We start from the raw sequence: 17,144 nt of genomic DNA, 5'->3' as shown, positions 1-17,144 counted from the left end.
GACATGAGGGAACCCTGGAGCCACCTACACCGTGACTGTGTCAGTAATATCAGGGCTTCCATTGTGGCCTCCACAAGCTTATGACCATTGTGAGCCCATTTTATGGTCTAAAGTCCATTTCTCCCCCCTATATAACTATTTATTTGTCAAAGGAAGCCTACATGAGAAATGCTGGGTAAGCACCTACACAATGCTGCAATTATTTTTCTAAGGTTTAGGGTTAGTTTTATTATACCTCTCTATAACATGGAATATATATCACCGGCAAAAAAAAAGATAAAAAATTAAGTTACCGCTGCTTATGGATTGGCTATATTTACCCTTTATTAATGCTGAAGAGTCTGTTTCTGGTGTTGGCAAACACACTTCCTCTGATTCCCATTAAATTGATTTCCTCCTGTTTATTGTTCTTTTCTCTTCCCTTCTGCTAAAGAGTTCGGCCACATCATCTCCCCACACAAATGTCAACACTTGTCTGCGAAAGGTAAAAATCTAATTTTTAAAACTCGGATTTATTAAATCGCCCCCGAAAACATGAATAAAATTAGAATCAAATTTAAAAAACTCAATTTGAGTTTTTTCTCCGAAAAAAACCCGAACGTCAGAAAGGCATCAAACAACTCCAAATTGATCCCTGGCCTCTGCCATTGACTTAAACAGCAATTTGGCAGGTTTTAGGTGGTGAATAGTCGAATTACAGTTCTTAAAGGGCCAGAGTATGATAAATCTCAAAAATCTAATTAGAATTTTTTTAAAACTCAAATCGAATTTAAATAACTCCCTAGTCGAATTTGACAGTTTCGATCACAAATAAATTCGAATTTCGAAATCAAATTTTCAATTCGACCCTTGATATATCTGCCCCATACTGTCACCATGTTATTTCAATTTTTTTTTACAATTCCGTTATTTTAAATCAAATTAGTGGTTTGGGTTTTTTTTTAACTTTTACCGTTTATAAATTCAGTGAAGCTGTTTACTTTGCCTAAGATGAGCCCTATTGTTATATCAGCCACAAGCATTTCAAGCAGCAGCGCTGCAGAAAAAAATGTTTATTAAAGGGGAACTCCACCCAAAATAACAATGGACGTGTGTCTTCTTTATTACAGGTATCTTCTTACATTAAGAGGAAGGGAAAAACTCATAACATAGCATAGTGTACTGTTGCTTTTTAATCATAATGTAAAATAAAATTTGCCTTTTTAAACTACAATTTCTGGCTCCTGGATTGCAGATTAACCTTAGTTTCTACTTAAATCAGGGACCCGTTATGATACCACTGTTTTTGAGTGGTCCATAATTAAAAAAGGGATAGATGATATAGTGATTGTGTGCAAATGTTTATTTAACCAACAATGGGATCTTAAAAAGGGCCTACTGATTGATGCCAGGGGACATAGATAAAGGGATTTAATAAAATGCATTTAATTAGATATAGACATAGATGTATTAAGAAAAATACACAGTTTGTGCATAACTGTCGCCTTCAAGATAAAAAGAGTATGATAGAAATCTTTGGACATCTATGGAGACCATGCCATGGTCTACCAGTTCTACCAGGGGGCTAAGGACTGTAGTTTTATTTCACCATTGGCTCTGGTAATCGGCTATTTAGCCTTGCTAATAATTATATACAACGTGTATGTAGAGGGTGGGTGCAGTATCAAAGGACAAACAAAGTTGTTCTTTCTGCTGTAGAAAAGCCAGGACAGTAATAAGCCTGTAAGCATCAGGTGAGTACCCGATTGGGAAAATAATTCAAGGTGATAGGAGATGTTTGGTGACAGCATATCGGCTTCTTGGCCAAGTTCCGGGGCTATAAAACAAACCCCAATTTGCTCTCTAATGGAATTCGAACACTGCCTTTTTATATTGAAACTGCATCGCGGCAAAGTGTTAGAAATTAGCATTATTTACTTTTCTCATCTGGGCCCTACACTCTTGAATCGCTGGCTTTATGGGCTCTCCTTGTCCATTTATGAACACTCTTCGAACATGATCAGAATAGAATTCAGACCCAAAAAAGGTGTATTTCTACCTACTGTGTAAATCAAGGAGCTTCCATGTTTTGTGCAAGATCAGGAGATGCAGGGCTGTAAATATTATAAGCTGGGGCCCCAAACTAAAAGACCAAACATTATATTGATATACCTGGGACCCTTTAGCTGTTGTTGAACTATATATATATATAGATATATATATATATATAGATATATATATATATATAGATATATATATATAGATATATATATATATATATATACATATATAGATATATATATATATATATATATACACATATATATATATATATATATATATATAGAGCAAAGAAAAAAACCGCACACACAGGACTTATGAAGTGCAAAAAAAATAAAAAATGTATTATTATTATTATTTATTTTTTTATTATTTTATTTATTTTTTTTGCACTTCATAAGTCCTGTGTGTGCGGTTTTTTTCTTTGCTCTATGTATGATTGACTATAACCTGCACCCGGGCAATTGCCTAATGGATTGAGAGTGCTCCAGCTGCTAGAATGAGTATATATATATATATATATATATATATATATATATATATATATATATATATATATATATATATATATATATACAGTATATATATATATATACATATATATATATACATATATATATATATACAGTATATATATATATATACATATATATATATATATATATATATATATATATATATATAATTTATATATATAGATATATATATATATATAGTGTGTATGAAAGGAATCCTGAGAATATGGACATCATCTCACGAATATGAAGATTATGAGAAAGTTGTAAGTTATTTTTTGCATAACATGAACCTATAATTATTATTTTGATAGTAAACCTGCTGCAGAAGGAGTCTAGCAGCAGAGCTTCAGACACATCGAAGTGATGAGAAGTGGGTTCTGGGAGGGAGGTTTGTTGCAAGTTGCAGTAATCTAGGCAGGTTAGGATAAGGGAATGAGTGAGTGTTTAGAAGTTCAGTTTTAAAAGGCATTGATTTATCCACAAGGAGAGAAACCAGCAAATACAAGGAAATTAATAAAACGATACATTTAGGGGCACATTCTCTAAAGGGCGAAGTGACTAATTTCGCTCTAACGGGCGCAGGCGTAATTTCACTAGCGAAAGAGACACATGCTAGCGATCATTCGCACTCTATCACCAGGCAAATTTTCGCTCATGCAAAGTGACGTAACTAATTCAGTAAGATGCACATTTTTCCTGTGAATCCCCAGTGCTTGGGAACCAATGTAGGTGTGGTTAGGTGCAATGCTGCCCCCTAAAATTCTGCCCTCCTAGGCCTGGGCCTTTGTGGCCTTTCCTCAAATCTGGGCCTGAGGAGACTGGCTTTTCCATGCTGAGCTGCACTTTGGTGAAATGTCACCAAGTGACTGGAGGAAGAAACACAAAATCACTCCTAAAAGACTGTGTGTGGATAGATTTTGGTTTCTGTGCACACCGTTCTGGGTGTTAAAGTGGGTGTTCATTTTTTTTTATAATAAAAGCTAGCCATGCTGCATAAAACTGGTAAAGGTGGCCTTTGACTCCCGTTTGTTTGCCTATGATACCTGCTGACCCTAGTGTGTGTGTGAATGTGACAGGGATCTTAGATTGTAAGCTCCACAGGGTCAGGGACTGATGGGAATCGGGCGTAACTAAGGGGAACAGACCCTGTGGCTGCAGGGGGACCCAGGAGGTATAGGGGCCCCATGAGGCCCTAAATAATGAGCATTTAAAACATATATTGGTAAGAAAGGGACAACCTCTTTGGTTATGTTAGGGGCCTAAAATTAATTTGCTGTGGGGCCCAGTAACATCTAATTACACTACTGATGGAAATGTATAATCTTTGTAAAGTATTGTGAAATATGTCAGTATGTTTCATTGGACAGTTAGGTTAGGATTCAATTTTCTTTCATTATGTAAAGTTTTATTTTTTTACTGTTTATTCTGTTCAAATGAAAAAAAAAAGAAGATCCCCAATTCTAAGCAGCATATATGTTCTCTTGAGATGCAAATGTATGAAAATAATGAGGTTTATTAGGACCAACTGTTAAAAATCCCTCCCGTGATGAAGACATCTGCAGCCTTGAGAACACAAGACACAGACAGTGACGGCAGTTCATTTGTAACTGAGGTGAAGACAAGGGAAGATGGCTTGTTCTTGGTTTCTAGCACATGAGATAAACCATATGTACAAGAGAGATACAAGAGATGCAATGTTTGTGGGTTAGTAACACACTCACCAACTGAAACTCCTAAGGACTAAGTATTCCCTTGGCAAATAGACATTTCTAAAAAGAGAGGTATATTGAGTTTTATTTTTAAATGTTCAGTAAAACATAGTTGTATGGTTTAATCTGCATAAGGAATGCCATTTATCTTCCTATTTGTTTTTATTAAATGGACAGGAGCATCCATTATTGTCTGTGCAGCGGGAAGACCGCCATCAGTAATCGCAGGGCCCCGTACGTCAAAATTTCCTGGGCCCCCTGGGCTGCGCCCACCGCAAGCCCCAGCTACAGGTCCGCCCTCCCCACCACACAGTAAAAAAACCAAAAAAATATTGATGGCTAGGGTTCCCACATGTTAATAAAAAATAAAAAGATATTGGTGGTCAGGGCCCCCCATAAAAAAACATTTGTGGCCAGGACCCCCCCATTAAAAAATATTGGTGGCTAGGACTCCACATGAGAAAAAAAATTGGTGGCCAGGGCCCCCCCCCCACATTATAAGAAAATTGGTAGCTAGGGCCCCTTAAACGTCCATGCCTTCCCGAAGTCAGCAGCTCTCAGAAAGATGGGGGGCCTGACTAATCATGTAAGTTTGGCGTGGCCGGGCCCCCTACAACTCTCCCCTCTGTCCCCCCCCTGATGGCTGCCCTGTGTGCAGGTAACTCATGCAGACTCAAGAAATTGTGCCTTCTGGTGGAAAAAGATATAGGAACATGAACAGGAATGGAATCGGCAAATATCAGATAATTTTAATGTTTTAAAGTTCCACAAATTCTCCCTTAAGCCTACTAGGAAATCCTTTAAACATTAAATAAACCCAATAGGCTGGTTTTGCTTCCAATAAGGATTAATTATATCTTAGTTTGAATCAAGAACAAGTTACTGTTTTATCATTACATTTTATTACTACAGATTATTTGGATAAAATGGAGTCAGATCCCTGGAGCAGCAGTGAGATTGATGTCTATTTATTGGACCTTTCGGTGTCCAGTCAACTGAGCAAACGTGATCGACCATGAACAAAAACACATTTGGTTTTCACTTCTGTGAGGGGAAGAACAATGGGAAAAAAATGTCTCTATGGCCTGTAATTTCAACCATATGTTGGAACACCAAAATGTGAATTACTACCTAGTTTATCACAGTTCTTCAAAGAAAGTATCATCAGGAGGACCATACACCCCCATCACTCATGCTTCTACTCTGGAAAATTGTTTCCTCAGATTGATAATGGTGTTCAGTTTAACTTGGTCTTCTCAATAACATCATTAGGAACAAGAGTTTCCAGATGCTGCCAGAAGTGCTTTGACTCATCAATACTCTATGCAGCATAAATTGCTTACCCAGGTAGCCATGCAACTGACCACACAAAAATTATGGGAAGAACAGATGAGCCACTGAAGACATTAGAAGGTCTCACTAACATTGCCTATAAAGTGGAAGGGTATATATATATATATATATATATATATGGTAATTAAATAGGGACCCGCACTCCAATGTTGCGTGAAGAAAAAAAGGTTTTTTATTTCAACTTGTGCATCCAACGTTTCGGCTCATGCCTGGGCCTTGATATCCTTGACATCCTCCATAAGGAACAAGTCACGTGTCCTCTAAGCAGTGTAGGACTGGGACACCAGGAAAAAAACCCAGTGTGCCCCTTCTTTTGTGATCCCTAGGGACCCAGCCTACTCCCCCACCTGGGAACATAGCTTCTCCCCCACCCTGGACCTGATAGTGACAAAGGAGGAGGTAAGTGACACCAGGCGCCTGGAAGAGGGCCCTTCAGTTGCAGTTCCGGTGGGACCAGTCTGATCCTGCCTCTAAGACAAAACCCCATAAGTATAAAAGACACTAAGTTTGCCCAGGAGCAGTAACCTATTGCAACCAATCAGCAGTAAGCATTTACAGGTCACCTGTTTAAAAGCAAACATCATATTGGATGTTATGGGTTACTGGGGCAAATTGAGTGCCATTTTTTACATGGGGGATAGAGTGTTATTAAAACCCAAGTCTCTCGTTCCCTTGCTTCTTACCTGAATTTAGACACTATGGCGCAGATTCATTAACCAGCGAAAAGTCGTCAGTGACCACTTCGCACCCATCCCTATACTTCGCCAGATGAAAATTCACTCAGACAACACTAATTCACTAAAATGCGGAGTTTCGACGTGGGTGGCGAACGATGGCGACTTTTCACTAGCGTTACATCAGCAATGCAAGCAATTTATAGCGAAGATGCACTAGCATTAATTTCTGCCTAGCGCAACTTTACTAGGTCTTGCGCTCATGTTAATTTGCGTACGCCAAGAAATTTAAAGTTGAATGGACGTCTTTATGTTATGTGTTGCAGCAAATACATTACATTTCCACTCTTAATTACACAAGTCCAGGGAACCTTAATAAAGACAATAGAGTTGTTATAATGCTCTACACATGAGCCCACTGTATAATCAATGTTCCATATGCCAAAAGTTTTTAGGAATTTTGCAGACGTCAGTATGTTTTGAAGTTTTATGCTTTTTCCACTCACAGAATATGATGTAAGTAACAAAAGATTGAGGAAGATCTATGCACTCCAGTGCACTTTGCCTGGTCTGAGCTGGCGAAGGCAAGTCTGGCGAAAGAGGTAACGTTCAGTAAAATCCGCATTTCAGTGAATTTGCGGAGTAACGTCCATTTGCCAGAGCTAGAGGTCGCCTGGCAATAGAGTGTGAATGAGCGCTAGTGTCTGCCTCTTTTGCTATTGAATTGGCGCCTGCGCCCGTTAGTAAATTGTAGGGATGCACCGAATCCAGGATTGGGTTCGGTATTTGTGCAAGATTCGCCCATTTTCAGCGGGATTTGGATTCGGCTGAATCCTTGTGCCTGGCCGAACCGAATCCGAATCCTTAAAATCATGTGACTAGTCGTCACAAAACAAGGAAGTAAAAAAGGGGCAGAGCTACTGAACACTGGGTGGCCATCCTTTAATGGGTGACTAATCTCCACTAGGAACTCATACAGCCTTAAAAACAAAACCTTGACAACTCCAGATCTTACAGAATGCCAATTCCCTGCACTTCTCTATTGGCTCAGCAGATGAAGGGATGCTGGAAGATATATTTGTGCATTAAGGTGGCCATACACTATAATATCCGCTCGTTTGGCATCATAACCCGATATGCCCACTAAAGGCTGGCCGATATCGGATGAACGTGAACGTTCGGCCCTGGGGCCGAACGATCAGATTAGAATATTACGAATGGGATCTGATGGGTCGCAGGATCGCATCAACTAGCCGATGCGGTCCTTGATCGTACAAAAAATCAAACTTGACCGATCTGGCTGATTTCTGGCCTGATATCGATCGGGAGGACCCGTCGGGAGCCCCCACACATGGGCAGATAAACTGCCGAATCAGTCTAAAGTCTAAGGGGCAAATTCACTAAGCGCCGAAGCGCCGAACGCTAGCGTTACTTCGCTAGCGTTTGTCATTTTCGTTACTGCGCAAATTCACTAACGAACGCTGGCGTAGTTTCGCTAGTGTTACTTCGCACCCTTACGCCTGGCGAAGTTTCGCTAGCGACGTAACTACGCAAATTCACTAACTTGCGCAGTGTACTGAACGCTACCTTTTACGCTAGACTTCCTTCGCCACCTCAGACCTGGCGAAGCGCAATAGAGTAGATAGGGATTGTTTCAAAAAAAGTCAAAAATTTTTCTAAGTCCCAAAAAACGCTGGCGTGTTTTCTACATTATGGGTGATAGGCTGAAAAAGATCAAAAAATTTTTTGGGGCTCCCCTCCTTCCCCCCTACATTTCCTAACTCATGGCAACTTAACTAGACAGTGGGCACATGTGTAGGGCAAAATAAAATTTTTATTTGATGATTTGAAGGTTTTCTAGGCATTTGTAGTGCTGATACGTATTCCTCCATTGAAAATTGAATTTGGCGCCGTATGCAAATTAGCCTTCGCTAGCATAACTTCGCTTTACATAGCGAATCAACACTAGCGCAACTTCGCAACCTTACGCTACCCCTGAGCGCAACTTCGGGTTTTAGTGAATTTGCGGAGCGCTGGCGAAACTACGCCTGGCGAAGTGCGGCGAAGTTGCGCCTGGTGCAACTTCGAATCTTAGTGAATTTGCCCCCAAAGCTTTATTCTGCCCTTGTATGGCCACCTTTACTTGAAAGGCCGTTCATAGCCAGCATCAATCAGTAGAAATGCTCTGTCTCTGTAGAGATCATATAGTCAGCCTGTCACTATATATTTTCCTAATGCCAAGTGAAATAGAACTGGAAAGCATGTACTGTATATGCAATGTCCTCTGACATGTATGATTTTGGTTATGAATACAAATTCCTGATTAGACATGCTAATGAGTGGGGGAGCATGGGGTGCGGGAGCAGTGCACTTGACTGAAGATGAAAGAAACAGATAGACCAATGAATCCAGATTTGTAAAATGTGAATGTAGAATAATATTCATATTGCAGATCCTTTACTGTGTGTATATATATATATATATATATATATATATATATATATATATATATATATATATATATATATATTGATTTCTGATTGCCTAAATATTAAAATGGGATTGACATGACCTTAGTATCAGATGGCAATTCGAAAATAAGCACCTGCTAAATAATGTACAATATTTCATTACTTGGGTTATATTGTGTCTTTAAAGATATTACATGCAAACAACTTAAGTTTGTAAACAATATCATTTTGTTTAATATGGTGTATTGTTTAAAAAAAGTTTTTTTTTAATTTGTGCAAATTATAGATCATCATATTATTCTTTAGCTTTCTATGATATTTAGTGCACTGCTGCCTGGAGGGCACTTTCTTTATTATTACCTGTGAGTGTGGAAGGAGATTAGCTAAAGTAGAGCAAACAAACAAATTGAATGTTTAAAATATATAATCTACACTACAGTATATAAATATATGATATATGAACAGGGAATAACTAAGCTTCTGTGAACCTACCATTATAGTGATAATTACAAAGAAAATCACCACATTGTATTATACAAAGGGGATAGTTGTATTGATAGGATCCCATTCAAGGGCCAAGGGCATCTCTCTGTACTGCCTAAAAGAAAACTTATGGTATTTTCCCTGCTATGGAGAGTTCCATTACTGTGATGCCCCAAGTACATGGACCACACCCCTAGATAAAAAGACCTTGCCTTATAGGCTTTATAATACAACTGGGTGTCTATGGGAGATGATATGGAAGCTTGTGGACACAATCTTCATTTCTGAATGTGCTGTATGTCTCATTTCCATCTGAAACTTCCACTTCGTGCCCCCATAAACAGCAGTGAGAATAATGTATGGCAATGTGTGAAGCTGAATCTAAGATTTGACAGAAGATATTTAGGAAAAGGTTGAGTTCCACCAAACAAAATTATTGAGACTTCATGGCTGCTGCAGTCAAAAGGCAACAGAGTTCAAGAGGCATGAGAATAAATGAGAATAAAGAAATTCCCATGAGACCGTACAGTGCTGAAGCCCCTGGAGGCTTTTGTTAGCGAGGTCTCTGTGGCCTTTTGGAAGTGGAAATTGCACTGAAAAGGATCAAATACGGCATTTAAAGTCAATATGATATGATGTATGAGAACATTTTTCAGCTACTTAAAAGAGAGAGAGAGGAACAAAATGGCACAGGTCAATAATATGAAAGAGAGAAAAGGTGAGGGCAAGCAAGAGAGTGCTTTGTATTATAGGTGATGGAGGGAGTAAGTGAAAGATTAAATACGTGCATTGTGATTGGAATTACTTGGAGTCTGAAGTAGTTGAAAGGCGATTGAGTCAAAAGACAAGATGATGAAGTAACTTAGCCAAATATCTTGTTGGTTGCTACGGCTTACTAAACCTGGGCAAACTTTGTTTTTGGGGGCAAGAGAAGACATTAGTCATGTTAACAGGACAGGCAGCCACTCCTGTTCTCTTTACACAAAGACATCTGAAGCCCTAAGCTCTTCTAGCTCATTCCCAAGTCTGATCTTTCCAACTATCCTGTAATTTCGACGATGAACAGCAGAGTTTTCGTATATATACAAAATCGGTGCTGTCCATCGTCGAAATTTCATTGTACCAAGATTGTGGCCACTGTCGGAACGTGAACCGGCGGAGTTGAGGAGTGTGTGCTGACTTGTATATTCCTTTACAACTATCCTGTAATGACATTAACTAAATGGGCCATTCCATCTACGTAGAAAGCTTCATGTCGTTTCCTCTCTGTGATTTTGTAGCACTAAAACTTCAATCAAGTGGAGTAGTCCAGAACTTTGAGAAGATAGACCGAAAATGTTCGGCTGGCCCCTGAGAAGATCCCAAGGAAGTAGAAACATAAGCTAGGTTAGTTAAATGTTTAGTTTTGGGTATCACTTACTTATAACTAAAGAACAGGGTTTGGATATTTGGGAAATTGAAACCCAAAAAAGCCTGAGATTTCTGTATTAATCAGAACTTGGAAATGGACCTTATGTTTGCAGTTGGGATATAGAGACCAACATTGGCCACTTATTTACTGTAAAAAAAAATCTGGTTATTAGAAAGAACTTCTCTATGTTAAAACTACACAGAAACACACCGAACAACAGATTCCTGGAGAAAAGTATAACTTCCTAAAGGCCAGGACCACATGGAGATATATTGGCTGCACAGGTAGGACAATCAATCACAATCAGGAGAAACCTATTAGTACATGACTACATCAATGGGACTTTCCCTTCTTATAAAAGTATAAAAATGTGTTTTAAAATAATTATTCCAATAAATTTTAACAGTTATGGGATATCTCTAGAGCTGGGGTGTAATACCAGAGATAGTAGAACTAGAGGTTGCTAGATAGCCTGGATTTATAGTGGGTCTGGTGGAGGCTGCAATGTATATGTGTATAAAACATATTCCCAAGGTTATGGAGATGGAGGAGTCCCTATAATGTTTTTTTCTGAGAGGGCCTTGTGACTTATAACACTTTAACAGTACATGTAACAGTGCCTTCCAATTTGAGAAAGTTGTTACACACGAGGTGGGTTTTTGTGGTACTACCATTTTCAAAATTATGAGGCTGCTCAATATGGAGGCCCCAGGCAGTGAGTAGTGGATGAGTGGAGAATTGGTCTCAACAAGAATCAGGGTAGCATTTGGGGTAAATGTTAATTTACTGGTTTTAGAAAGATTTGGAACAGGTTGACCATAACATTATTTTGTGTTTATCAGATCTACTTATCAGCCAAGAAAGTTAGACTGCAAAGTGGTATTTGATTCCTCCAAAAATCTCTTTTCTGCCCTAAAATGTGAGATGAAGCAATCTGGTACCATATCTAGTCCAGTAAAATAAAGTGGACTTCATTGCACACCCCCCCCCCCCTGTGCTTTAGTCTTAAGTATCCCCAACCTGTTATCTCCATGAGCCACATTCAAATATAAAAAGAGTTGGGGAGGAACACAAGCATGAAAATTTTCCTAGGGCACCAAATAGGGCTGTGATTGTTATTGCTATTGGTAGCCCCTATGTGGACTGGCAGCCTACAAGGCTCTGTTTGTCAGTACACTTGTTTTTAATGCAACCAAAACTTGCCTCCAAGCCTGGAATTAAAAAATAAGCACCTGCTTTGAGGACACTGGGAGCAACATCCAAGGGGTTGAAGAGCAACATGTTACTCCTGAGCCGCTGGTTGGGGACCTCTGCTCTGAGGCCTCTACAAAGAGTAATGAGAAAGGAGTATAGGGGAGGGACAGAGAATAATATACTGGAAATACACTGAACGCAGCCTGGGAGAGTTATGGCCCCTGTGTAATTAGGAACAGCAGATAGCTGCATGCCTGTCTGTACAAGAAGCCTTGTAGGGGTGCATATGGGAACTGTCCTCCCAATACCTTGAATTCATCAACCGCAATCATTTGTGACATTATGGGAAAAGCAGAGAGCTAAGAGAGAGTTGCATTTGCTTGTATTTGCAGGGAGAATATTCAGAATGTGCCTGGCCAAAGAACATTGCCAGATTATACAATTAAAAATGAAAGGAACCAGCCACCAGATGATGGCTAAATTAGAAAACCCAGGAGCATAGAGGGAAGTCCTACGATATAAGACACCGGGCTCTTTTCAGCCAAGCATACCATGTTACAGTGTCTACAGAAGAGTAATGTTACGCAGCCCCAGGGCCATAGATCAATGTGACACTTCTACACTGGGAGGGGGCTGCAAGGCTGATATTGTGGAAGCAATTTTTCTCTTTTATGTTCAACAGCAAACTCTGCTAAAATATTCATCATCCCTATTGTCTGCTATATGCCCAGCAGCCCAATGGAGGGCTAATTCCTCTAGTTCAGAAGAATAAAGCAACAGTAAACTTTACTATCATGTCCTTTTGAGGGAAAATATAATATACCATATTTTCGAGCAAACTTGATCCTCCATTTTTTAAATAACCAAGACACTATAATAGGAGTATTTTTTCTCAGTGGATTTGTATTTATGTACATGGCTTGGACCTGCCCCATTGTTTCCCTAAAAGTGACCATACATGGGCCAAACTTCAGAAACAGAATGGTTGGATATCTAAAAAGTCTAAAAACGAATAGCAACCAATCAGCACGCAGCTGATTGGTATGAATGCAAACTTGTGATCGGTTGCTTTATTGCATTAACACCACCGAATGTAAAGGTAAGATTAAAGTTTAAAAACAAACAGTATCTTAATTACATTTGCAGAAAAAGTACTGCTGTAATATAAAGCAAACAAGTATGGGGCAGCATTTTGAGCCTTGTGTTGACCCCCCAACATATGCATCTAAGCTAAGGCCAGATGGGTCCAAAAAATCCACAGGCCAATTTCAGCCCCTGTTCATGCCCAGGAGCCTTTTGTCATCTTCAGAGTGAACACACTCGGATTTCGGCAAAGAAGAGCAAGACTCTCCATTTTGAGCACAAGGCTTCTGGACATGAACAGAGAAGAGGATTCTGCTAGCAGTCAGGGGCTGAGATTGGTCTATGGATTTCAGCCTCTGATTTTGGTCCCATCTGGCCCCTTTGAGGCCCAAATAGCCATAATAATGTTCTAGCTCTGCTTCATACTGAAAAGGACAGAATCCTTTTAAGGTAAAGCCTACTTATAAATTAGATACGTATATTTTCCATCTGATGAGTGAGCCACGTATGTTATTAAGGCAAAGATTATCTCTTGTGTATAGATTTTCATTGCTCATTGGGGCGTTCTGTTATTTAGGCATGAATTACGCAGCTATAAATAAATAAAAGTAAAAACACAACAAACCAGAATCCACCTGGGAGCTTTTTGCGAAGCTGACTGTTATACATAGAAGAATAGATAAGAGGGAACATGTGAATTGATATTGTGGTGACACAATGTAACACAATGTCATGGCTAGATTTAGTGATGTGCCTTTTGTCATTCCAGTTATATCAGCAGGGCTGGGGGAGAAGAAGAGAGGGGCCCTACTACATAGGAAGAACATGGACAGTAAAATTATACAGTCTGTGTAGCCCTCCAGCTGCAACTCTCAAACCCTTCAACTGAAGAAACATATACTGTATACCCATCTTCGATGACTATTGTGATATATCTTATATTGGTTGCACATTACAGTATGTTAGTTGTACATTCATCTATGCCCCAATTGCCTCCAAGCAGCCCCTAACTGGGTGCCAAGGGTCGGACTGGCCCACCGGGATACTAGTAAAATTCCCAGTGGGCCCAGGTATTAATGGGTCTCTTGCTTATAGCCATTTAGCCTATTTCATGTCATTCCCTATGTCTTTATGGGAACAAATAGTCTTAATAATGGAAGAATAGTATAGTATGTAGAGAGTATAGTATGTAGAGAAAAGAGACTAGGAGAATAAAGAGGTTGAGTGAGGAGGAAAAATAGTTTGGCAAGTGGTCCCTCAGCCTAAGGTTTTCTGGTGGGCCCTTGGCATTACAGTCCGACACATGCCAGGGCAAATAGTATGAATATTAGCTACATTACCCTTTTAAGGAGTTAACAGGGAATTAAACAGAATATAAGAACCTGTTGGCACATCTGGGCATCCTATATTAATGACTCAGAGCATTAATCTTCTAGGATCTGGCTCTGTGTTGAACTACTCATTTATACTTACAGTTTCTCCCATGTTCTGTGGCAACCTATGCCTATATCTCAGCCATTCTTTCATATTTCTGTGAATACTACCACTTGCACGACTACCTATCCCTAACATGTCCCTATTTAGTTTAACAAACCTAAATAGTGGAGCTGAAGAGGGGTTAGATGTGGTGAGCTTGGCTGTAACGGGGCATGGCCTGGACCCATCAAGTTTCAGGCTCATTATTCCCTAAAGAAAAATTTCCCATAGAGCCATGGTCCAGCCCAATTATTATTCCACCCCCACACTGCTGTATTTACTCTCATAACACTTCCATGGACGGAACAAACAGATGATATTCATTCTTGTCCCAAGAGGTTTTTCGTTCTTTTAATTTCACAACACCAGACAATTTTTCATCTGACAAAAGACAGAAACAAGTTCACTGGAAACATTCCAGCTGATGTGGTAAAAAATAAACTATTTCAAAAATCCCTACCTGGACGATAGTAACAACTTCAGTTTCATAAAATGCCCCTGCCTTTTCCTCTGAAAAATGCTTTTCCCCCTGAAATTAGTGGATTCCCTCCCTTGTTATATTTTTTAGATTCTGACATCCATGTAATGTCATACAAGTCATAACCGCTTTGTGACAAGTAGATATTGTTGGGACAATACTCTTTTAATGTTTCCTTTCCCCCCCAAACATTTCTGTATTACTGTATTCTCAAAGGAGAAAGATATGAGTGTGTACCCCAAAATTTCTGGGCAAAGTCACTGCAAGGTGTGTTGCATTTAAGCACAGCTTTAATGTGCACCCAGTGGGAGGTCTATTATTCACATTGGTATTGGTGATGGCTGAACTGTAAGTAGGCTGGAAATATTTTGCTGCTTGTGATGCACTTGGATGTTTCCATATGTGCATCAGGAGAGGGCATGATAGTTTGTGCCCACCTCTATTTCCTAAGAATAAGCTTTAACACACAGCCAAGGAGCATTTGTATGAACCACCCACTGGCCACACAAAAACTCATAAAAACAAGTTCACATTCCCTAATGTATTGTGCTTTGTGTGTTGGTGATGAACTTGGCTCAACCACACTAGGCATCAAGGGAAGAACTATGTATAAATAATTCGGGGGATCATGCTATGGATACAGCTACAGATAAATCCCCTGTTGATAAAAATACATGACATAGAAAAATTAAGAAAAAATTGAGCCCTAGGAATGGTAGATATCTGAAGGTTGATTGTTCTGAGTAGCTTACTACTGGTTGCCAGACTGTTGGGATGGGGGCCCACAGCAGTAGCTGAAGGTGATCAGCCCAAAGGCTGGGTGATGTTTGTGGAAATTCCTGATTGTTCATCCAGGTTGAGGTTGCGTTCCTCCCAGAAAAACAGTCACAGTTTAGTAGGGCGACAGTAGCACAAGATGGCGACAATAGGTCAAGATGGCTCAACACGTGGCTCTTCAATTGTTGACATCTCCCAGAACTTCCTACAAACTATAGGAATTCAGGAGAAGAGCAAAAGATTGAGCAGCACATGATCCTCCATGGGTTCTTTGAATATTCACAAAAATACTGTTTCATCTTAAAATATCCCAAGTTTCAGCAGTGACCTTAACTGAGCATGAACTAATTCATAGGGGCTGGGGTAGCTTTCTGTGAAGATAACTAACCCTCTTCTGTTGTTCTTCAAGTAATTGAGATAGTAGAAGAGAGACAAGTTGCTGGAATGTGCCAGATGATCACTTGCAGGCACAGCAAGACAACAATATTGATAAGTATAAGGCCAAGTTCCCTGGAAATAGTCAGAATGCTGATGTCAGCATGAGTAGGATTTAGCTCAATAGCTGAAGGGGGCTCTCAGGAGCTGCTTTTTTTGCCTTATTGAGGCAAATGGTCTTGTAGAAGGTGTTGACTAAATGTTTAATGATCCTGAATTAAGATGCCAAATTGAAAGAGATGTGTGTATTTACAGGCAGGTATTGTAAGGCAAATAATGTAAGGGTAATTCTGAAGTCAGGAAATAATATAAGCAGATGTTTTATCAGGTAGGTTTCTTTTGATTTCAATAATGAATTAAGATGCTTTGGGGCACCAAGTAGAGAAAATAGGGTGGAGAGAAATCATAGAGTTGTCTTTAGACATGTGCAAGGAGTGGTGGCCACCTTTGTGGCTCCTCTAGCCTTTTCCAAGTTCCTTTATCCAATCCGCATGAGACAAATACAAACCAGCAGGTGCTAATTTCACATCTGGTAGGCTGATGAAACTGTTGAAACAGCCCCCTGAGATGTCTTTATACTGACAGATACCCAAGGGCCAAGCTGAAAGCTTACTGGGTCTGTGTATTTGTGGGCATGTATAAATAGACCTGTCCCACCAGATCACCATCATTTCAACAGTATTCCAGAGTCCAAGCATTGTCCATTCATACAACTGAACAGTTTAATAAAAAAAAATGTTGATAATATTGATATTTGGTACGGTGGACAGCATGGCTATCCTGCAAAATTTGATGCTTTTTGGTGCTCTTCTGGTGCTTTCTGCTTCTTATCCTTGATGTTCATTGCCACAATTAGCATCTGTTTCCAAAGTATTTAACCCCTCCTTGTGACTTTATACTTGGGAAGTAAAAATCCCTTTTTTTGCCCTCCGAAACTCCAGTTTTAAAGTGAAATGTTTTTTTTCAAACTATCCCAGAGAGGCCCTCATTCACCAGTTACAATCGGTAGTGATCTATATCTACAGTAACATTACCAGGTCAT

Source organism: Xenopus laevis, chromosome 2S (assembly GCF_017654675.1).
Source record: "Xenopus laevis strain J_2021 chromosome 2S, Xenopus_laevis_v10.1, whole genome shotgun sequence".
NCBI lineage: Eukaryota > Metazoa > Chordata > Amphibia > Anura > Pipidae > Xenopus > Xenopus laevis.
The sequence above is the reverse complement of the archived record's forward strand: the minus strand, read 5'-3'. Positions refer to the sequence as shown.